The sequence below is a fragment of the Galeopterus variegatus genome, unplaced genomic scaffold, assembly GCF_000696425.1.
Source record: "Galeopterus variegatus unplaced genomic scaffold, G_variegatus-3.0.2 Scaffold15474, whole genome shotgun sequence".
Taxonomy (NCBI): domain Eukaryota; kingdom Metazoa; phylum Chordata; class Mammalia; order Dermoptera; family Cynocephalidae; genus Galeopterus; species Galeopterus variegatus.
The window spans coordinates 17,636-24,765 of record NW_007741585.1 but is presented as its reverse complement, the minus strand read 5'-3'; the positions used below and the strand labels follow the sequence as shown (position 1 = coordinate 24,765).

General features: G+C 36.0%; 1 long non-coding RNA gene across 1 annotated transcript; it reads right to left on the bottom strand.

Annotated features, from left to right (window-relative positions):
- Nucleotides 1–2,612: 2,612 nt before the first annotated feature.
- LOC103582273 lies at nucleotides 2,613–3,625 on the bottom strand. Its single transcript, XR_549741.1, has 2 exons — nucleotides 3,511–3,625; nucleotides 2,613–3,258 (listed from the first exon to the last, which is right to left on the bottom strand). It is a non-coding gene; the product is annotated as an uncharacterized LOC103582273 (long non-coding RNA).
- Between the last annotated feature and the right edge of the window lie 3,505 nt (nucleotides 3,626–7,130).

Here is a 7,130-nt window from a genome sequence, read left to right as displayed (position 1 = left end):
CTCCCAAAGTGAGACTTAAAATAGCCATTTTGGGGGATTATTGATTGTATATATCAGTTTACAGTGTGTGCTAAATTACTATGCCATGTGCTATTTTAGTGCTTTGGGAAAATGAAAAAATCTGTTCTTTAGCATAATAAATATGTCTTATTTAAAAAAAAAATCTATTCAAGAAGATAGTGATGTCACTCTACTGTGAATTTCTAAAGCTTGCCACACTGCAAAGCTGAGCACACCCACCCCACACCCCACATAAAGTGAGACCCAGCCCAGAGCCCACAAGGGAAGACCTATTCTCTGGTAAGGCAGCCATGGCCCTACTTCCCTTATTAAATCTTTCAGGGCTTTTCTTTTTAGACGGTGATAATGTTGTAACAAATCCAGCCACAATTCTACTGCAGCAACAATACCAAGGAAAATTCCACCTCTAACTAGGAAAAGTCATTCATCCCTGGATCCCGGAGCTTCCAACCCAGAGAAGAGCTCCCCAGTCCCAGCGCCTATTGCTGCCATGTTTATACCATAACTACTCAAAAGATACCATTTTATACCCATTTTAGAGATTTACAAACTTAAGAACAAAGTGCTTTAATAATTTGCCTGTAGTCATACTCTAAGTGGGAGCACCAGGGTTGGAACCCAGGCAGCCTCTCTTCTAAAATTGTGCTCCTATCATTGCACTACCTCTGTGAATAAGTTATATTAAATGGTTGCCGAAGTATGTTCTTAAGCCACAGAATTACAAAATGCTTTGGGGGAATTCATAGTGCGTGCTTGCAGTACTGACTGAAAGTTCACAAAGATTTCAAGTGTTTTGTGGGTCTTCGTCTGTTTTTTTAGAATGTTAATGTTCCCCTTGTCCCACATCTATCATATTGTCCAGCTCTCTATCAATGACATCAAAAAAGCCTTTTAGCATGCTCAGTCAAACCTCATTACAAAGGCATTGCTGAAGTCCTAGTGCTGACACTGCTCCACTTTGCCAAGTACATGATTTCCCAGACAGAGCTCCATATATGTGCGCTACTCTGATTATTTACAAAATGAGTGTCTGATATGGACTCTGCATAATAGCGGGATGGAGCCACAACAAAAAACCAAACTTTGTCTCTAAAGAGCTTTTGGACTAGTAGAGAATACCAGGGAAAAGACAGTCATCCCGGATCCTCCTAGAAGAGATAACATCTAATCTGAAATCCAAAGGATAAGAAGAGGAGTCATTTTTTCTGAGGGTGAAGTCCACATGACAGCTATTATCATGAGATAAGGTCTGACCTGTTGCTGGTTTGGTGCCCCCGTCTATACTTAGGCCAGAATACTTTCTAAAATGTAAATATGACCATATCCCTACCTTGCTTAACCTTACTATGTGACATTTTATAGACTACAGGAAAATAGTTACACTCCTTTGGATGACGTCCCAAGCATGACAGGATGTATCTGATGCTTAATGTATGGATGCTTTTCCCCGTACTGCTTGGATTACAGTAACACTGAGTTCTTTGAATTTCTCTAATGTGAGACACTCTTTCTTAAATCTGTTATTTTTTATAACATGATTACTTTGCCTGTGGGAATATAAATAAATAAAATCACTTTGAAATAGCTTGACATTGCCCAGGAAAATTGAAGATGCACACATTTTACAACCCAGAATTTCCACTTATAGATAGGAATTGCCAGGAAAGATAATCTCTCGAATATTTACATTAGGAGACATGTTCATAGGAGTAAAACACAGAAAACATTCCAAATATCCACCAGTAGAAAAGTGAATAAATATATTTTATGTGCCAGTTATGCAACTTTTGGTTCTTCCACTCCAAAGTCACTCTTTGACTGTCTGCTTTTCATAAAGGGATCTGGGCCCTTTATATATTTTTCCTTTCCCAAGTGGTTTGATGTTAAACTTTGTGAGTAGAAGGCATTGGAGAGACATTTCAAAAAGGGGATTTTTTTCTCGCTTTCCATTGGCTCACTTGGCAGGCTCTGCACTGCAAATGACTTCTCCAGCATGGCCCCTACTGCGTACATGGCTGCACCAGTGCCCAGATCTTGCATTGCAGGCTGCTGCTATAGTACCTGGTTCCTGCAGTACATGGTGGTCAGCAGAACCCAGCACCCAAGAGCTTCGCCTGACACTGCCCTTGGGAAGATTTGTGGTGGAATGCCTCTGGCAAGACATTTCCTCATAAACAGCTTTCCACAGTGATCTAGAAGGCAAGTTTCTGGGGAGTTCTGGAATGAGAATTTGCAGCAAGATCTGTAGTGAAGCACCACAGTGGCTTCTCTACTACTGAGTGTGGCCCATGGAGTGGAAGGAACTCTTCATTGGCTGCTCCAAATCAGCCCTAAGGATAGTGGCTACTCCTTTTCTCTGTTACTCGTTTTTTATTTAGAGTTCTCCTTACCTTTTGCTATAAAATAGTTCACTGCTCCAACGCTGTTATAATTAATCATTCTTTATATAAACTTGCCCTGTTGACCTTACTGTGTAGTTTCTCTGTCTTGATGGATCCTGACTGATAAGTATTACATTCAGACAAGTGAATGCTCTATATTAAGGATATCTGCTGAACACTGGCCACAAAGGCTAATGAAATAGTCAAGTATCAGAAAAATACACGTAGTATGATTTTATTTATAAAAAGTTCAAAAACCACAGAAAGCCAAAACATGTAAAGATACAGTAATGTGTGCTTAAAGTATAAAGAAAAAGAGTAAAGATAAACCTGAAATTTAAGAAAACGATAACCTCTGGCAGAAAAGGCACAATTGATCAGCACTACGTGGGGGATCCAAACATAATGGAAATGTTTCTTTCTTAATCTGATTATTGGGTTTACAAATATTCATTTCTATTATTTTTAACCGTACACATATGTTACATGTAACCTTATATATAAATAAAATGTTTCTTAATTTAAAAATAATAATCTCTTATGGTAAAAAATGACTACATTTACCAGGAATGTGATTAGATCAGAGTTTCCTAATTAATGTGCTAAGATAAGGTTCTTGTCAGCTTGGGGTGGCCAGGCAGGGCCTGAGGAGGCCTCTGGCTTGGAGCAGCCTTGTGCATTTTCCTCAGTGTGCTCTATAATAAACATGATTTTCTATGTGTGCAATCACATGAATAGAATTGGAAGTGCTGTAGTAGACTTGATATCCTAATAATTAATGCAAGGTAAGAGTTTTACTATGTTACTCTGCTCTCTTTAATTTTAATACTTAGTTCAATTTCAACTTCAGAATAACCTATAATTAGGGCCGGCCCGGTGGCGCACTGGGTAGTGCGCCGCTTGGGAAGCGCGGTGGCGCTCCCGCCCGAGGGTTCGGATCCCACATATGGACCGGCTCCCGCTCACTGGCTGAGCGAGGCGCGGGAGCAACGCCGAGGGTTGCGATCCCGTTGCCGGTCCCTGGTCCGGTCGGGGGCAACACTGAGGGTTGCGATCCGTTGCCGGACACGGAAAAAGACAAAAAAAAAAAAAAAAAAAAAAAAAAAACCTATAATTATAGAATAAAAAGTCTCCTTTTTTATCTACGGAGAGAAGAAAAAAGAATGGGCAAACAGATGTGCACACACACGAGGGTACTTCAAAAAGTTCATGGAAAGATTTGTATTCTCTTTTAATTCAATTTTTCCATAACTTTTTTGAAGTACCCTCATCTGTGTTTGTTTGTGTGTATATCCTTCAACTTTTTCAGTTCATCGATATTACCCGCCATGATTCTTTCTGAGTGATATACCATACAAATTCAACATGGGTTCTGTAAAGAACCCTTTTAGGCTACTTCTCTCAAAGTTCCTGCTGCAGCCTGTACTGTAAAGGATGCAATAGAAATCTGTCTCTTCACTTCGCCCCAGGCTTTGGAAGGGTCCACTTTGCTTTCAATATCAAACAGAGCATCATAAATTCCTGGGAAGGATTCCCCTGCATACTTGTTGTGGCTGCTTGGAGCATAGATGATATGCCTGTTGACAAAACAGTTTGCAGTCTATTAGTAGTCCAAATGACACACAAGAGACAAAGAGGACTCTATGATTCCTGGATTGCATATTTCTAGTTTTATGATTTGAATAAGCCACTTGTCAACCAAACTTCCAAGTTCAATCATCTCCAAAGACTAATCTACGAAATTTGTGTTAATTAATTTTGACATTAAATAGATAATTTAAAGTGGCTCAGAGCTACAACAACAATAGCAACAGCTGCTGATTACCTATTATGGACCATGCCTCGTATTCATGAATTTACCTACAATTTTTCTAATCCTTACAAATAAACTCTATACAGTTGATATTAGTATTTCAGAGGAGGAAACTGTGGTCTGAGAAATTAAGTGATTAAACGATTTGTCTCAAGGCACACTGCAAATAAGTGCTGATTTGCTGCTATACCACAGTAGCCTCTGAGTTATACCCACTACTGTGATGATTAAAGTCCTGTTTGTTTTCATCCCACTTACTACTGTATTTTTTTCTTCTCTTTAAAAAAGCCACAATAGGCTGCTAGAATGCTTAGCTCAAAGCATGAAGAATAATTACAATTTTGTGATGTTCCACATGACCTAGTCAAGAAAACTGTTTTATTGAAGAGTCTAAGGCAGTTCATGCAATAGCCCTAGAAGAGAAGGACTAACTCCAAAGTAAAGGGGTGAAGAAGTAAATAAGCACATTCATGCTTCCATTGGCAAACCAGCCACCCTGTTTGGACGTCCTTGCTCCCAAACCCTTTGAGAATCCCTAGACTGAAACATGAGGCCATTTCCAGCTGTCTAATTATCAATTCATTCTGCAATACTTATTAAGAATAGCCTGGGAACAGTTGATGTTTATCAGAAATAATACAATTATCACAATTTAGGGGGAAAGAAAACCTAGATGTCAACATTAGGGGAGTGAGTAAATAAATATCTATTTATTATATATTATACATTTTTATATAGATTTATTAAGTGTGATGTGAATACATAAACACAAGTATATTTAACATAGGAAAGATTAAAATTATATACACCAAAATATAAACAAGATTTTATATTTGGCTGATGGAAATGAGGAGATTTTTATTTTATTCCTGTGACTTTCTGGATCTTTTACATTCCCTAAAATGAACATATTTGTCTTTTATAAGAAGAAATGGAAAAAAGATAGTAAAAAAGAAAGATTCAAGAATCTACATGAAGAAACCATATATTTTTTACTTAGTGCATATATTTTGAAATTTTCTATTTGCTTGCAAGAAATCAACTATGAAATTTTTCTACAGTGCAAAAAATAAGAAAAAGTGATGTTAGAGCAAAGAGACATACTATTTTTCTTACCTATAGAAAGGCCTGCCTGGTAATCCTAAAGGATCAATAAATGCTCGTTCCAGAAACATCAGTTGATCATTCATAATTCTCAATAATATTGGGCTAAAGAAGGAAATAAATATAGTTATAACTTCGCGAAATGTATGTACTACTCAGCAAACTAAAAATTTAAAGCAAAACTAAAATATTTTTAATTACCATAATATGCTAATTAAATAACAATCATAATTACCATATTTAAAAAAATCCTATAAAATACTATTCTGCTATTTCGCTTGCTTCATATTTTATAGGTATCATATTATATTGTCTTTATAATCATCAATTTTAGGGTTACAATGTGTTGAAATTGGTGAATATTTAATCTAGCAAATTCTTTCCTCCTAGGCATTGTTTTGAATTACTTGCTGTTACAATTTTATAATTCATATTTTTCTCTGAGCAGTCTTTTCCCCTCCAAACTTGAGACTCTTTCTTTCAGCAAAAATTCAAGAAATGGAAATACTAGGTCACACTATCAGAACTCTATGATGGCTCTTGAAACCGTTGCAATGTGTATTTATGCCCTCCAGAAAAATGCGAGAAAAATGCAAGAGCCCCTGCTTCAGTATACCGCCTGGAGCAATGAACACAACCAACTTTTAAATTGTTTTTAATTTAATACAAAAGTAATACAATAGTATTTTCATTTGTATTTCATTTTTTGAATTATTAGTGAACTAGAATATTTTGCTATATGTGTCTTCTTCTTGAATTATTTGTCTTGTCCATTAGCGATATTTCCAACTTTGTTCTTTTGGAATTTCTTACAAAATAAGTTTCCAGCTCTATTCTCTTTGCTTTTTAGTATTAATTTTCATATTCTGAACCATTTTAATCTTTGCAAATCTAATGGCATCATTTTCCATTGCTTTTTAATTTGGCATCTTTCTTTCAAGAAATTTCCATTTTTAATAAATAACTCTCCTACACTTGTTTATGTTTGTATAAAGTGTGGAGAGTCTGAATTTACTTCTTTTATTAATTTCTAACAGAGATTATATAATATTATTTATGAATAATTCTTTCCCCATTGATTTCTACTATATCTTTCATTACAAATACTTTCTTAAATATCACTGACCCTTTGTCTAAAGCATCTATTCTTATTTTTCCATGTATTCTTGCATCAGTACCCTAGGATCTGATATTTCTATCATGATATTATGTTTAATACACAGTAGATGTTCATCCTCATAATTCTACTTTAAAAAAATTTTCCTTAGTGTTCTTACATTTTTTTCTTCCATCTTTATATTTGGCTCAAAATATATTTTATGTTTGTGATTTTATATAGAATTAATCCTAAATGATTAACATTTCCAAAAATAATGGCTTCACAGTATTTAACATTCTTTATAAATAGAATTTTGCCAGCTGAAAGTGGAAATGAGGAATTCTATGTGGAGATAATGACTTTAAGAAAAGGTAGTGGGAAATTATGCTCTGAAAATAAGGCAATTTGCTGAAGTATGATGTATTGATGGTGAAGGAACAAGAGATAAAACTGGAGAAAGCTGGGGTCACACAGTGGAGAATCATCGATACTAAGGTGGGCATGTTGTAACAAATCAGTTGGCATTGAGGAGGCATTGCATTTCTGAGTGGCACAGTTCCCATTCAGAATGTCGGAAGTAGGTCTTTGAGAGATATGGCAGACCTGTACAGGATTTGTTAGAGTGGAGACACAGAAAACAGCAAAAAATTTCCACAAATATTTCAGCAACAAAGAATGTCAATTAGTATTTCCTTTCAAGCATATCTATTAT